Genomic DNA, 14,871 nt, shown 5'->3' on the forward strand with positions numbered 1-14,871 from the left:
TGAATCTCTATTCTTCAAATATGAAAAGTTATTTTGAAAGTGTAATAACTTCTATAGGAGCAAAGAAAGCACTAGAAATCAAGTTTTAGAAACATCCTCAGATTAACTGTTTTATTTGTTGAGGGAATAGTGAATGTTTTGGCTAAATCAACAGTAGTAAGCCTTTGAGAACACTTTTAGGATAAAATCAATATAAGCCAGTAATATAACATCTATGAGCAGAGAAGGAATAAACCTTGATGTGCAGAGGCAATCGCACAGCCTCACGGACAGAGAGGGGCAAACAGAGGAGCAACAAAGCATGTGCTCCAAATTCAGCTGTCTGTGGGCTCCAGGCAGGAACACGCCTGTGTGCACTGAGCTGGGAGCACGTGACCATGGTGAACAGGAAACTAATGTCCTGTCTCAATGGGTGGTCACTGTGGGGCTCCAGCCCACTGTAAATATGTGAAGAACAAGACAAGATTTTTCCATAAAATCTTCTACTTTTTGAATGTTGGCAACTATTAAAACAAAACAAATCAATCAAACAAACAAAAAATTCTGCACACCCAACAAAGCACGTTTTTGGGCTACATTCCTTTTTTTTTTTTCTTTTTTTTTTTTTTGAGATGAAGTCTTGCTCTGTCACCCAGGTTGGATTGCAGTGGTGTGATCTCAGCTGACTGCAACATCCACTTCCCAGGTTCAAGCGATTCTCCTGCCTCAGTCTCCTGAGAAGCTGGGATTATAGGTGCCCACCACCACACCGGGCTAATAGTGTATTTTTAGTAGAGACAGGATTTCACCAGCCTGGTCTAGAACTCCTGACCGCACGTGAACTGCCTGCTTCAGTCTCCCAAAGTGCTGGGATTACAGGTGTGAGCTAGCATGACTGGCCTGTGCTACATTAATTTACGACACGCACCCTTTTTAAGTAAAGAAAGAGAAAGCCTCACAAAGAAGTTTTAATCAAGGAAATTGCCTGACCAGTGGTTCATTCAGGAAGCAAGCTTTTCCTTGGAAAACTATGAAGTTTTGAAAGGGAAAATTAGACCAACAGACCAGGCAAAGAATTGTAATGCACTGGGGAAAGAACTAGAATTGCCAACAAAGAAGGAAGAGCTTCCCTGTAGTGCCTGGACAGAGCAAGTGTTCTCAGCGTGACTCAAAGGGAGATAAAGTGACTACGACTCAGTATACCTGTACGAAGCACAACTATATGTACAGACATGTGATAAGAGAAGGTATTCATTTAAGTTAAATATTTGCTACTTTTGCTATGGCAATGACTATTGTTGCCATTGCTTACAAAAAATAATCCTGAAATTCATATGGAAGCAAAAAGAGCCCTGAGTAGACAAATCAATCCTAAGCAAAAAGAACAAAGCTGGATCCATCACATTACCTGTCTTCGCATTATACTACAAGGCTATAGCAACCAAAACAGCATGGCACTGGTATAAAAATAGACACATAGGTCAGTGGAATGGAATAGAGAACCCAGAAAGAAAGCCACATACCCATAGCCAACTGATCTTTGACAAAGTCGACAAAAATCTACACTGGGGAAATGACACTCTATTCAATAAATGGTGCTGGGAATATTTGACTGCCATATGCCGAAGAATGAAACTGGACTCCTATCTCTCACCATACACAAGAAATTAATGCAAGATGTAGTAAAGATTTAAATGTAAGGTCTGAAGCTATAAAAATACTAAAAGGAAACCTAGGAAACACTTGTGGACATTGGCCTAGGCAAAAATTCATGGCTAAGACTTCAAAAGCAAATACAACAAAACCAAAAATAGACAAATGGGATTTAACTAAACTAGAAAGCTTCTGTCAGTAAAAGAATTAATTAACTGAATAACCAGACAACCTGCAGATTGGGAGAAAACATTTGCTAGCTATGCATCCAACAAAGGACTCATATCTAGAATCTACAATCAATTCACAACCTCTGAAATAATCTCATTGAAAAGTGGGCAAAGGACGTGAACAGATATTTTTCAAAAGAAGACACACGTATGGCCAACAAGATTATGAAAAAATGCTCCACATCACTAATCACCAGAGAATTGCAAATTAAAGCCACAGTGAGATATCATCGTACAGCAGTCAGAATAGCTATTAAAAAATTAAAAAATAACAGATGTGGGCAAGGATGTGGAGTAAAGGGAATGCTTATACACTGTTGGTGGGAATGTATATAAATTAGTACAACTTCTAGAGAAAACAGTATGGAAATTTCTCAAATAACTAAAAATAGAATTACTATAAGATTTAGCAATCCAACTACTGGATATTCAACCAAAATAAAAGAAATTGGCCTGGCACAGTGTCTCATGCCTGTAATCCCAGCACTTAGGGAGGCCGAGGAGGGCTGATCACCTCAGGTCAGGAGTTCAAGACCAGCCTGACCAACATGGTAAAACGCCATCTCTTCTAACAATACAAAATTAGCCAGGCGTGGTGGCAGGTGCCTGTAATCCCAGCTACTCGGGAGGCTGAGGCAGGAGAATTGCTTGAACCCAGGAGGCAGAAGTTGTGGTGAGCCGAGATTGTGCCATTGTGCTCCAGCCTGGGCAACAAGAGTGAAACTCCGTCTCATACTAAAAAAAAAAAAAAAAAAAAAAAAGAAAGAAATCTTTTTACCAAAAAGACACCTGCACTTGTATGTTTATCGCAGTACTATTCACAATAGCAACGCCATAGAATCAACCTAAGTGTCCATCAATGGATGAAACTTATAAAATGGATGACACTGATAAAGAAAATGTGGTATATACACCATGGAATACTACTCAGCCATAAAAAAAATTATGTCGTTTGCAGTAACATGGATGGAGGTAGAGGCCATTATCTTAAGTGAAATAACTGAGAAACAGAAAGTCAAAAAGCACCTGTTCTCACTTGTAAGTGGGAGTTAAATTACGTATAGACATGGACATAGAGTGTGAAATAATAGACACTGGAGACTGGGAAGGGTGGGAGGGTTGGCAAGAGTGAGGGATGAGAAATTAATTAATGGGTACAATGTACACTATTCGGGTGATGGTTATAATAAAAGCCCAGACTTCATTACTACACAATGTATCCATGAAAAAAACAAAAAAAAAAAACAAAAAACCCTGCACTTTATCCCTTAAATTTACATAAATAAAAAAAGAAATATAGTACATAAACATAAGATGATAAATCAGGTTTTAGAGAAGAGAAAGATATATTATGTTGGTGCAAAGTTAATTGCAGTTTTTTGCCATTACTTTGGGCAAAAACTGCAGTTAACTTTGCACCAACCTAAAAGAAGAAAAGACACAGAAGGAAAAAAATATAAAAGCCACAAAGAAGTAGTGGGGTGCAGTGGAGAGAGCGGGCGTTTTGAAATGAGATGATCCAGGGATCAAGCTTCTCCTGGAGGTGTGATCTTAGGTAGTTCTCTCTCTCTCTCTCTCTCTCTCTCTCTCTCTCTCTCTCCCCCCCCCTTGTTTTTGTTTTTGTTTTAAAGTATTTTTTAATTACACAAATAATACATGACTCATTTCTGGAAGAAGTGTTACAACACAGATGAAGTAGAGTTTCAGACGACCTCTCTCACTCCTCCTTGTCCTCCGCTTCCCAGAGACTACCATTGTTCATCTTTGTAGAACTTTGTGGGGCCTAAGTCTTTACTGACCTGTGTATGTATGCACAGGAGTATCTGATTAAAAACCTAAATAGCTCTGTGTGCTGAATATTGTGCTGCCTATTCTGGGCCTATCTTGTTCACTGTAAATGTTCCAGAGTATTCTGTGATAGGGGTGGTCCAGGTTTGTTCAGTCTTCCCCCTTGACTAAGAACAATGTAATGATGAGCACCTACTCGTGCTTTTCTGTGTAAATCGTGGGGTGGGGGCAGTGTTCTAGGACAGAGATCTAAAAGTAGCATTGCTGAGATGAAAGATTTGCATATTTTATTTCCCTGTAGGATCTGCCAATTTTCCTCCAGTGAGGCTTCAGCAATGTGCCTCAATGAAGTCTTGTCTCCTCATACCCACTCTATCACTGGACGTTTGTGATCACTTTTTAATTTCATCAGCACAATCACTTAATATTCCAGGGCATCAGCTTACTCTGTAAAAAGGCAAAAATTCTACTTCACAATAAAGTTATGACAATTATATTATTTAACAACAGTACCCATCACAAACTCACAAAAGACACTCTATAAATGTTAATTCTCTTCCCTTATTACGGATATTTTAGTGAAAAAAAATTAGTCAAACTAAATGTGTCTCTGTGTAACTTTCTTATGGTGCTAATAAGCCTTTGCAATTGGTAGCATGTGTTTACCTGTTGAGTAAGCCTATTTTATTCAAAAAATTTTAGCCCATATTCATATTCTATTTTTAATTAAAGTGCTGTAACCAGGAATATTTCTCCCGAGTTTAGCATTGCTATATTATCATGCCATGTGTTATAACTCAATTTTCCCACTACATTTCTTCTTTCGATTAGTAATGTTTGGCCTGCACTTGTTAGCCTGAGACAAGTAAAGGTGTATTTTAATGACAATTAATGAAAAGGTAAATTCTTACATTAACTTTTTTTTTAGACTTTCACTGAATGACAACATAATATAAAAAATTGTGTAGGAAATTTGTGGATTTCTGAGAATGTCCAAAGACCTCTGGTTGATCTGTATTGCTGTAATTCCCACAGTCAGGTTTATCAATTGCATGTAAAGATACCTCCACCTTATTTATCTAATCTGTATACTTTGCTTGATAATTCTAACTCTAATATCAAACAATGCCAGGTTTTACAGCTTCTAAGTTTAATTCTTAAATTTTATCACTATATTATAAAAATTAAATTAAAAACCATAGTCACATTTACTGTTGTGCATCTAATCCTGAATAAAGTCCAAACATAATAGTCAATTGGTGAAATTAACACATAATCAATGAATATTTAATAATCATTCCTATTAATTTCTCCTTTTTTTAATCAAAAAGGGAAACTTTTTATTTTTGTCACTAAATACAATTATTTTCCCTGATTGTAATCCATAATCAATGTCACCTAACATACAGATGGTCTGTACAGAGGTGAGCAACCCCAGGATCTTTCTCTACGTGTATATTAGGACCACTGAACTCAGAAAAAGCAGAGCTGAGCTTGTTAAATTATTGTCCATTTTAGAAACTCTTACCATTTAAAGGAAATAGGAAGATTTAGGTAGCAGAATACTTGTATAATAACTTAAAAAATTAAAAGCTTGTAGTGCTAAAATAATCTTGTGCACATTCTCAGAAATTTTAGGCAATTGGCCTTCTTGCAGATCCCAAGTCTAGAAAAAGACAACTAATCATTACAACACCTGGGCTCAGTTCATTTGTCATACAGTTGGTCGTGGTGCATTTCTGGTATATAAGTCAACAGAACAATCATGACCCAGAGGTGAAGCAAAGTCATATATATAATCACAAAAACTCGTGCTATGGGGTATCTCCGGAGAAAAATTCCCAGACAAATACTGAATTGGTCAATTGAACTAGCTTTGCGAATTTTTCCATACATTCCTGCCAGATTAGTTTCTGTGCCATTAAAAAGAACAGGAACACTTCACAGACGAGTGCCTTCACCATTGTCAAATTCAGACATATTAATCGAAGACCCATTACTACAACTTCCAGAGACGGAGTTCATCTGCTGTTCGAGGTGCTCCAGTTGAAAGACCAAGGAGGGACGGGTGCAGTGACTCACGCCTGTAATCCCAGCACCTTGGGAGGCCGAGGAGGGTGGATTACCTGAGGTCAGGAGTTCGAGACCAGCCTGGCCAACGTGGTGAAACCCTGTCTCTACTGAAAATACAAAAATTAGCTGGGCCAGTCGAAGGTTAGATAGTTCATGTGATTTGCCATCTTCATTAGGTGTTGGGATGTGCTCAGTGCACGCAGCATTTGATGATGCATTTTCCAAAAGAATTTTCTTGGGTGGATTTGATGGTGATTATACTGGGGTTCACAGAACTAACACTTGATGTCCAAGAACTCTGAAAGACAGGTGTCTTTCCTTTTTCCTTTTTGATTTCCACCCTCCCAGTAGGCTCCTTCTGTGAACTTTTAAGGAAATTAAACAGTAGCTCATCATCAGGTTCTGACTTTTTGTTTGCACAAATTGGAATGAAGGCCTAGGAACAGAGGCATTTTCAATAGGATGAGAGGCCTCCACTGACGTCCTAGCTCTTACTTTCACATTTGCAGTACCAGCTAAGATGGTGGCTTTTTTATTTCAAATGTTATCAGCTGCTGATGAAATAGGAGTAGCTTTAGGTCGAGTCTGATATGCCGAATCTGTATTTGAACGTCTGTGAAGTTCAGTGTAGTCAGTATTTTTGCTATATATGATGTTGCTGGTGGTGGTGTCTTTCCTACTGAGAGCTGTTGCAGCCCCTTGATCAACTCAGTTTAAAAGATCTTCTGTCTTTCCAGCAAGATCAACAAACCAAGACATGATGGCAGCACAATAATCCAACTGGCAAACCTGAGGACTCTGGGCCGGCTGCACTGTGGTCTCGTTGCCGTCCTGGGCTGGGCCCCCTCAGCAGCGGACCTGGAGGGGGCCCAAGCTGAGTAAACCTCCCTCCTTTTGTCTTATTCCCTACATCGAATACATAAGAATTCCCCATTAATGCTACAGCTCAAACGCATTCTAGATTCATCCACTTCTTTCTCCTCTATTTGACCTCCCTGGTACAAACTTCATCATCTCTTATCTGGACTCAACAATAGCCCCCTTACCAGTTTTTTGATGTCATTTTTATTTGCCTACAATTTATGCTCTACACAGGAAAAAGAGGTCCTAAAATGCAAATCAGACTGTAACATTCCTCTTCATTATGGCTCTAATTTCAATGGCTTCCTATCATAAATTCCAAACTGTGATCATGTAGGATCTATGGAATTTGGTCAGTGCCTACTGTTCCAGCCTCATCTGGAACCATTATTGCTCCCTCATCTCTGATATTCCAGCCCATCCAAGTCTTTCTGTTTCTTTAACCCCATCAAGTTTGTTCTTACCTAAGGAATTTGTACTCCCTGCATTCTGATCAGAATGCCCCTTTCCCCTGTTATTGTATTACCATTCATGTTTCTGCTTAAGTAAATTGCTTAAGAGAATTTTTAGGCTGGGCATGGTGACTCATGCCTGTAATCTCAGCACTTTGGGAGGCTGAGGTGAGTGGGTGACGCGAGGTCAGACATTTGAAACCAGCCTGGCCAACATGGCGAAACCCCGTCTCTACTAAAAATACAAAAAAAAAATTAGCTGGGCGTGGACTGGCAGCATCAGCATCACCTGAGAACTTGCTAGAAATGCAAATTCTTAGGCCCCATGCCTGACCTACTGAATTAGAAACTCTGGGTCTGGGGCCCAGCAATCTGTGTTTTAACAAGCTCTCTAGGTGATTCCAATGCACACTGAAGATTGAGAATCACTGATATAGAATAAATGGTGGGTACACATTGTCTCATTTGAAGTTCACCATAAGAGGCAACAGGCTGTGAAGAGACAAATAACTTCAGAAGTTATTGCATTGCTGAAGTGCAATATTGCCTGGTATATACTATCGTCACCTCTCATTCTTCTGTTTTGAAACACAACTTATTTATTTGCGATTCTTAATAATATCACATTAACCACCAGCTGACACTTTCAGTTAGTATTTCATTCTCTAAGAGTTCCTTCTGGCTATCACTTGCCCATTCTGCAAGAGCCAAAGCATACATGGGCCAAACATTTGCTGAAGTAAGAGAACCCAGGGATTGTAAGGTGGGAAAAGCCTTGTTAAGATGCCACGGCATTACCTCTTTTGTAATTGGACAAATGAGGAAGTGACAAGGAGGGGTGAAGGATGATAAAGACAATGAGGAAAATCAGAAGTCAACTTTAGGAAATAATATATTGAAAAGATTGGGGAAAAGAAGGCAGCATGATGAGGAGCAGTCGTTAATGCATTCTTTATATAATACCAATCACCAATTTTCTACACAGAAAGGGAACAGAATCAAACAAAACAGACCCACTAAGTGGGTAGAATCCCTTTAAAAAAAAATAATTTTGGCCGGGTGTGGTGGCTCATGCCTGTAATCCCAGCACTTTGGGAGGCTGAGGCAGGTGGATCACCTGAGCTCAGGAATTTGAGACCAACCCGGCCAACATGGTGAAACCCTATCCCTACTAAATATATAAAAATCAGCCAGGCATGGTGGTGTGCACCTATAATCCCAGCTACTTGGGAGGCTGAGGCAGGAGAATCGCTTGAACTTGAAAGGCAGAAGTTGCAGTGAGCCGAGGTCATGCCACTCCACACCAGCATGGTAGATAGAGCAAGACTCCATCTCAAAAAAAAAAAAGTAATTTCAACTTTTATTCTAGATTAGAGGGTACACATGCAGGTTTGTTACATGGATATATTGTGTGACACTGAGGCTTGGGATGCCAGTGATCGCTCATCACTAAACCAACAGGTGGTTCTTGAGCCCACACCTTCCTCCTTCCCTCCCATGTCTAGTGGTCCCCAGGGTCTATTATTCTCATCTTTACTTTCATGTGTATCCAGTGTTTAGCTCTTATTTATAAGTGAGACCATAAGGCATTTGGTTTTCTGTTCCTGTGTTAGTTTGCTTAGGATAGTGACCTTCAGTTCCATCCATGGTACTGCAAAGGACATGACTTCATTCTTTTTTGTTGCTGCACAGTATTCCATGGTGTATATATACCACATTTTCTTTATCCAATCCACTGTTGCTGGGCACCTAGGTTAATTCCATGTCTTTGCTATTGTGAATAGAGTTGCAATGAACATGTGAGTGCTTATGTCTTTTTGATAGAATGAATTATTTTCCTTTGGTTATATACCCAGTAGCAGGGATTGCTGGGTTGAATGGTAGTTATGTTTTACGGACTTTGAGAAGTCTCCAAGCCATTTTCCACAGGGACTGAACTACTTTACATTACCACCAACTATTTGTAAGTGTTCCCTTTTCTCTGCAGCATTTTCAGCATCTGTTGTTTTTTGATTTTTTAAATAGTAGCCATTCTGATTGGTGTGAGATCGTTTTTCATTGTGGTTTTGATTTGCAATTCTTTGACGAGTAGTGATGTTGAACATTTTTTCATGTTTATTGGCCACTTGTACATCTTCTTTTGAGAAATGTCTGTTCATGTTCTTTGCCCATTTCTAAATTAGATTTTTTGCTTGTTGATTTAAGCTCCTTGTAGATTCTGGATATTAGACCTTTGTCAGATGCATAGTTTCTGAACACTTTCTCCCGTTCTTTAGGCTGTTTACTCTGTTGGAAATTTCTTTTGCTGTGCAGAGGCTCTTTAATTAGGTCCCACTTGTCTGTTTTTGTTGCTGTTGCAATTGGTTTTGGGGACTTAGTAATAAATTATTTACCAAAGCCTACGTTGAGAAGGGTACTTCCTAGGTTTTCTTCTAGGAGTTTTACAGTTTGAGATCTTATATTTAAATCTTTAACTCATCTTGAGTTAATTTTTGTATATTCTGAGAGGCAGGTGTCCAGTTTTATTTTTCTGCATATGGCTAGCCACTTACCTCAGTATCATTTACTGAAAGGGAGTCTTTTCTCCATTGCTTATTTTTGTCAGTTTTGTCAAAGATCAGATGGTTGTAGAAGTGTAAGTTCATTTCTGGGTTCTCTATTCTGTTCAACTGGTCTATATGTCTGTTTTTGTACCAGTACCATGCTGTTTGGGTTACTGTAACCTTATAGTATAGTCTAAAGCCAGGCAGTGAGATGCCTTTGGCTTAGTTCTTCTTGCTTAGTATTGCTTTGGCTATTCAGACTTTTATTTTTTTTATTCCAGATGGATTTTAGAATAGATTTTTCTAATTCTGTGAAAATGACATTGGCATTTTGATAGTGATAGCATTGAATGTGTACATTGCTTTGGGTAGGCAGTATGGCCATTTTTATGATATCAATTCTTCCAATCCATGAGCATAGAACATTTTTTCCATTTATTTGTGTGTTCTGATTTCTTTCAACAGTGTTTTGTGGTTCTCCTTGCAGAGGTCTTTGACTTCCTTGGTTAGATGAATTCCTAGGTATTTTATTTTCTCTGTAGCTATTGTAAATGGGATTGTGTTCTTGATTTGGTTCTCTGCTAGAACGTTGTTGATATATAAAAATGCTACTGATTTCTGTACATAGAATCCCTTTTGGGCCTATCCTATATCACTTATAGAACAAATGACCAAGGAATTAAAATTTCTGTTCCTAGAGATAGAACCATAAAACCCGAGGACTGAAAGTCTTATGAATTTACTGTTCCAGTGCTTTTTATATAGTTTGGCATACACAAACCAGTTGATTATTTGTGAAGCCATCTTCCTGGTTCTGCACAGGACTTTAACACATGGAATGAGAATATCATTTAGACTTAGGGATGACATAGCATAAGAAAACCCTGAAAAGCACTCTTCCTTTTTATCAAAGATGAAAAATCCAAGGCCCAGATACGTTTAATAAATGATTTACTCAAGGACATAAAGCTTAAAATCATGAGATCTAGGACTAAAATTCTGTTTTTCTTCTTTAAGTCTGAAGTTCTTTCTATCATGCCATAAAACCAAAATAAGCTCTGTCTCTTTCTCTCTTTTTAGTTTACAAACCTTAAAAAGATAAAACATAAGCATCTTCTTTCTGTAAGTGTTTTCAGCATCTCAATGGTGAAATAACTGAAAAGGTACATGCTACTCTCTAAGATGAAAGAAGCAGCTAAGAAGAGACTAGGCAAAACACAAAGTCAACAACTAATAGACTAAGGGCAAACAGAAGCAGGGAGAACTCTTCTCCTATAGTAGAGAAGCCAGTGCCTCAGCTTTTTTTTGTGATGAGGAGTACTGTAAAATTTCTTAGAAGTTATGCTTCTTAGCAAACACAAAGAAGTTTGTCTACTTGCTCTTACCTGTGTGTGTGCGTGTGAGGTGGGATGATTATTTAGGAGTCAGCAAGATTGGTAAATAACAGTAAGGGGGGGGGGAATTGTTGATAGTCAAGTCTCTAAGCTGGGGAAAGGGAAAGGGGGCATGAAGTAGGAAAAGAGAACAGAATGGAGATCCAGCCAGGCAGACACTACATTGGCCATTCAGTCTTCTTTAAGGAGAAACCAAGAATATGTCAAAGAAGGAGCCCAGTTGGTAGCGGTAGGGGGTTTGACAACAGCAACTAGGTTAGACATCTATCAGACAGGGAGATAGGGCTTGGAGAAGACTCCAGTTGATTGATGACTCTGATATAAGCGGTGAACCGTGTTGGATTGAGTTGACACCATTCTATGATGAAAATGACTCATATGGACTGGAGTATGCCAGTGTCCAATGATTGTAACTAGCTGGAGGCTTCTTTTGACTCACTGGGGAAAACCTCTGCCTTCTTCTGGGACTTATAAAAGACAAGTGACAAAACTTGCTGTGAAAGCAGGTAGAATCGCTGCTGTGTAATTTAATAATAGGCTCAACAATTTATACGCCCTTTTCATGCAGGTACATATTGTGTGGAATGTTTCTAAGAGATTTGAAACTGCAGGCTCCTAACTACCCAGTATTCTTCTTGGCCACTCCTTAAAGAATGCTAGGCAGAAAGGAATCTCAGAACTCATTGGCTGGTGCCTCCAAATGGGGGTAGGCAGTACCAGCTTTCAAGGAAGTGTTTGGAATTGAGTGCTGGTGTCAGGGGCAAGGGGTTGCTTTTGGTCGTTACAATAGTGAGTAACCTAGTGAATGCTACTGGCTTCTTAGGGGCTCAAGGTCAAGGAGTCTAAAATTCCTGTAATAGACAGGAATAGTGTGTCCCAGATGTCAGTGACATTCAAGAACACTAAATCACTCATTTTATAGCTGAGATCCAGAAGGGTTATGTGCTCCAGGGGCTGGTACAGAGCACAGATCAGCTCTCCTCAAATACAACCTCCCTTCTACGGGAACCCATTCTAGTGCCCCACAGTGGCCTCTTCATATTTGTTGTCTTGTGTTCAGAGAATCCCAAGTCATTTTTTTTTTCTGTTTTTTTTTTTTTTGTTTTTTTTTTAGACAGAGTCTTACTCTGTTGCCCAGGCTGGAGTGCAATGATGTGATCGCAGCTCACTACAACCTCCACCTCCTGGTGGTTCAAGTGATTCTCCTGCCTCAGCCTCCCCGAGTAGCTGGGATTACAGGTGTGCACCACCACACCCAGATCATTTTTGTATTTTTAGTAGAGATAGGGTTTCACCAGTTGGCCAGACTGGTCTCGAACTCCTGACCCCAGGTGATTCACCTGCTTCGGCCTCCCAAAGTGCTGAGATTACAGGCATGAGCCACCGTTCCAGGCCTCAAGTCATTTTTATATTTGCTTAAGAACAACATGTTTAGAAAGGCACACTGCTGTTATTATAATCAATATCATTAACAAAAGATAATCTATACTTTGAAATAAAACAGTGAAACATTTAACAACCTGCAACTTTGACTGATCATATGATTGGTCTTCATTTCTCGATTATTCTGACTGGCGTTACTTTAAGTGCCAATCTTTAAAAAGATAAATGCTGTTTATCTCTCAAAACAGTCATAAATTGTGGGAAAGGAAACAAAGATGAAAACGTTAGTTTTTTCAGAAGTGAGGCTTTTTGTTAAAAGTAAAATAAAAATAGCAACAGAACTTCCTGATTTTCTGACTGAAGTTATTTCGTGTGCTAGTTGTTTGGTTTGGCTCCTCAAGCCCGTTTTAATTGAGATGGTGTAGGCAGCTAAAAGAAATGCATTGGTAAAACCACAACTAGGTTTCATCTTGATTGGCAGGAACAAAAACAGAAAGGAAAGAGGCCAGCCTAATTTCCAGAGACTAGGGGGTTAGAATTTCAATTAGGCATCATGGGTATGTGGGAGGAAGGCAGTTATCCTCATTCTCCTGTATCTTGTGTTTCTGACTTTGAAAGATGTAGACTGTCTCAGGAACTGACAACAGTAGAATAGAACTTTTTGATGGCTGTCATTATTTCCAGGCATTCGTAGCTCACACTTACTATTTCAGTACCATCCTGAATGGAGTAACATTATGCAGTGGCCCCGCAGGCTGGAGGCTAGACACCTATCTTGTTTCCTGAGGGCTGTGGCTAACCTCCAAAGTTTATTGTTTCTGTTGCTGCCTTCTTACTACTACTGTGCCCCTGCTACCTAGAGAGGACTCTATTTCCTTGGGGGAACTAACAAACCAAAGAAATCTGTAACCTACCTGTTCCTTTAAATTCACAGAGCTATAGAGCCAGAAGGTATCTTAGGGGTGGTCTAATTCAATCTTCACATTTTGCAAAATGAGAAGGTGGTCAAAGAAGTTATTCGTACAAGGTCTCCCAAAGCTGACAGAGTTGGGCCCAGGACTGAATCTGTTGACATTAAACCCAACTACATTGCTCAGTGTAATAACTGCAGGCTGATTAAGTTCTCTACAACCTATTGTGCTCAAATTGATTGTCATAGAATTAGAGGATCATTTAGAATGCAAAACTATTTTTTTTCCACAGTGAGTTTTCCAAACTTTGCCATTGTTTTACTTCAAACTTTTGAGCCTCAACATTTTATATATGAAATGGCACCAACAAAATCCATAACCCTCTTCATTTTCTTTCTCACGTCCTGGAGACTGCATATGTACGTGTGTATGTTTTGTGAGATAAAGTGTCTTGCAGCTCTGGCTTTGAACAACAAAGTTGCTGAAGCTGTTAGAAGCTGCAAGAATACCCACTTCCTACTTTACTGGTGACATATTTTTGCAAAGCTGTTCCCCCTCAGCTTCCCCATCTCAAGCAAATTAAGATTTAGAACAATGACTTTAAGTTCCCTTTTATGCTACTTCTGCTCTTATACATAAGCTTTCCTGCCAACACAAAATATTTTTCACCAGTGAACTGGAATTGTAAGTATTATCTGTTACCTGCATTGATCTCATGCAGCATTTCTGCCAAAGTTAATTCCTGTGAACACTGGTCCTACTGAGATATTTTGGAAGAAAGAACAAAAAGGTTCTGTGGTCAAATACGACTTGGAAATTGCGTGAATTATACTTTTCCTTTGATATTTATAGTGTTCATTACTGTCTCAAAGACTTTATAATAAGAGAACTAATTTAACTTTGCTTAACCCAAGATTTTCTGAATGTATTTGAATGATTTTTCTTCTGCAACATTCATGTGTGAACATCCTGCAGAACGCTTAGTAGATGAGTCATGATGAGATTACAGTAACGTTTATTGAGTGTGTACTGTATGCCCTACAGTGTTTCAAGCACCTTAGTGGGATGATGCCTCTGTCAGGCTCAAATATCATAGAACAAATTCAGACTCTATAGTCGTCAAAATGCCCATGGTTTAATTTTGGCTGTCCTTCCTATGAATTACATAACATTGTATAAATCACCTAATCTCTGAACCTCTGAATCCTCACTGTAATGTGGGAGAGTAAAGACAGACTATGAGGTAATGTGAGGGAGATGAAAATAAAGTTACTGGTAAAATATCCAAATAAAGTGGAAAAACATGGGCAACACTGAGGTTTTTTTTTTTTTAACTGCAACAAGATTCAAAAAAATGCATAAGTCCTTCCATTATGTTTCTGATGACAACTGAGGTGAATTTAAAAAATCTTTAAAGAAATATCACCTGGGAAATTACCATTGTATGTACTAGACAGCTTTCCCCCACATCTTTTAACACATTGCAGTAGTTTTCTGATAGGTACTGGATAATTTTCTCATAATCTTAGGAAATCCTTTATGTTAGGAAACATATCGTCTTGTCAAGCATACAGAAAATTGGCTAAGTTTGAAGATCTTCTACC

The 14,871-nt window shown here is 38.9% G+C and overlaps 1 protein-coding gene across 9 annotated transcripts in view; it reads right to left on the minus strand.

Moving 5' to 3' along the window:
• FYB1 (FYN binding protein 1) overlaps nt 1-14,871 on the minus strand; it is a 165,474-nt gene that overhangs the window by 62,588 nt on the left and 88,015 nt on the right. The gene's annotated exons all lie outside the window — the stretch shown is intronic.

This window comes from Macaca mulatta, chromosome 6, assembly GCF_049350105.2.
Source record: "Macaca mulatta isolate MMU2019108-1 chromosome 6, T2T-MMU8v2.0, whole genome shotgun sequence".
NCBI lineage: Eukaryota > Metazoa > Chordata > Mammalia > Primates > Cercopithecidae > Macaca > Macaca mulatta.